The 2,246-nt window shown below is 28.2% G+C and overlaps 1 long non-coding RNA gene across 1 annotated transcript; it reads left to right on the top strand.

Moving 5' to 3' along the window:
• The first annotated feature begins 462 nt into the window (after positions 1-462).
• On the top strand, positions 463-926 carry LOC142228215 (uncharacterized). Its single transcript, XR_012720098.1, has 2 exons — positions 463-662; positions 723-926. It is a non-coding gene; the product is annotated as an uncharacterized LOC142228215 (long non-coding RNA).
• The last annotated feature ends 1,320 nt before the right edge of the window (positions 927-2,246 follow it).

A 2,246-nucleotide genomic window follows, 5' to 3' on the forward strand; every position in this document is an offset into this window, starting at 1 on the left:
GAACCTTCTGAAAAAAGGTTTAATTTCTATAAAAAATGTAATGTAAAAATAATCTACCAAAATTTCGAGAAAATTTTACAAAAAATTATCAAATAAGAATTTTATTTCTATAGAAAATTATGTCAAAATTTTATTTCTATAAAAAATTATGTCAACATTTTATTTCTATAGAACATTTTGTCAAAATTTAATTTCTATAAAAAATGTTGTCATAATTCTACTTCTATAGAAATTTTGTCAAGATTTTATTCATATAGAAAATGTTGTCAAAATTTTATTTCTATATAAAATTTTGTCAAAATTTTATTTCGTAGAAAACTACAAAAGTAGCTTAACCAACAGAGGAAAAGAATGTTTGTAAAATTTATTTGGGCAAAGCCCTATATAGAGGTGGCTGGACTCCTGCCAGCATTTCAAAGTTCCATTTCATCCTCATCGCTACCACAGACTCGTAAATGTCACCACAACCATCGCGAACTGTGATGGGGGAAGCATATCAAAAAGTACAAAATGTACATGAAAGTATTTTGCCATCACTACTGTTAGAAGAGCCATTTTATTTTTTGTGAAACGCCAAGCGCAACCAGCTTGTTATATTTTATTTAAATAAAAACGAAAATAAAGTTCTGAAAACATAGATATTACGCTTAAAATTGTGAAAGGTGAACAATTTTCGACTTTCCAAATAGAATAAAGTGATCGTTTTTCAAATATTTTTCCAGGCACGCTGTCTCCATCGAAAATAAACAAACTGGCTGATAGACGCTGCAATATGTAATTTGCTACTTAAAACTCAACATCATTCTTTTATTAATGCAAAAAATTATGTTAAATGTGATGAGATAAACCGAAAAATGTTATATTTATAAGAAATTATAAATGTTTAATCAAATCAATAAACATCTACACAATCGTGTTTTACTTGACCACAATGATTCTTCTACAATTACCTTAAAATGCACTTTTCTGATAGTTTGCAGGGGTTCTTATTGGCGTCCTTCGAAATTGATCTAAATAGGCACCTAATAATTGCACTGATGAGAAACTTTTTCGTAGTAACTTGGCGTGGTACAACTTCTCAATAGAGACGGCGCTTTTCCGACGAGTTTTTGATGTCGTATATGATTGTTTTCGACGTAGTGGGGATTCTCAGAAGCGCCCCCAAATTCAAAAAATGTTGGCAGGGGACGCACGTTTTACAAACATTCTTTTCCTCTGTTGGTTAAGCTAGTTTAGTCAACAGAATGGTTTTAAAGCTGAGATCAAAACCACAAGTAAAATTTTATTTCTATAGAAAATTTTGTCAAAATTTTATTTCTATAGAAAATTTTGTGAAAATATTGTTTCTATAGAATTTTTTTTTTAAATTTTATTTCCATAGAAAATTTTGTCAAAATTTAATTTCTATAGAAGTTTTTTAAAAATTTTGTTGCTATAGAAAATTTTGTCAAACTTTTATTTCTATAGAAAATTTTATTCAAATTTTAGAAAAAATTTTCAAAATTTGATTTCTATAGAAATTTTTTAAAAATTTTATTTCAATAGGAAATTTTGTCAAACTTTTATTTCTATAGAAAAATTTGTCAACATTTTATTTCTATAGAAAATTTAAATAATTCTCCATAATTTGGTAGATTGAGCAAAATATTCCTCTCCAACTACGAGGGTTGGAGAGAAGTATTTTGGAAAATGTACCAAAAAATGTGAAGAATTCTACCAAACAGTAAAAAAATCTACCATTTTTGGTAGAATTATACGAACTGTGGCATCCGTGCCCATGACCCTGTGTATGCCATACCATGACCCCATGTTTAGCGTTCTTGGTTACACTCAAAAAAAAGTGAACTCTCTATTTCACTAAAGCCAATTTAACTTTATTTTAGTTCATGGAATTATTATATTTGGAGAAAGTTTCCTTTACTCTAATAATTTTTTGTGCACGTTAGTTAAATTAACTAAACCCGAGGAAAAAAATATACTCAAATGTAGCATAAAGATTAACTAAATTCGTGTCTTCCAGAAATAAGTTCAGAATTTCTTTAAATTTGTACATTTTACCAAAAATGCGTCCATCATGAACTTCGTATGTCACTAAAGACATTCTTGCAATTTTGAACTCCAAGTTTTTCCATTAAACTACAAAATTTTCTTTAACAAGTGAAAAACTTAGTTATGTCTAATAAATTTTCTTGAATTTGTCGAAAAATATTTACTTATTTTTATGACATCGGCGTGATGCCAACGTT

This window comes from Haematobia irritans, chromosome 3 (assembly GCF_050003625.1).
Source record: "Haematobia irritans isolate KBUSLIRL chromosome 3, ASM5000362v1, whole genome shotgun sequence".
Classification (NCBI taxonomy): domain Eukaryota; kingdom Metazoa; phylum Arthropoda; class Insecta; order Diptera; family Muscidae; genus Haematobia; species Haematobia irritans.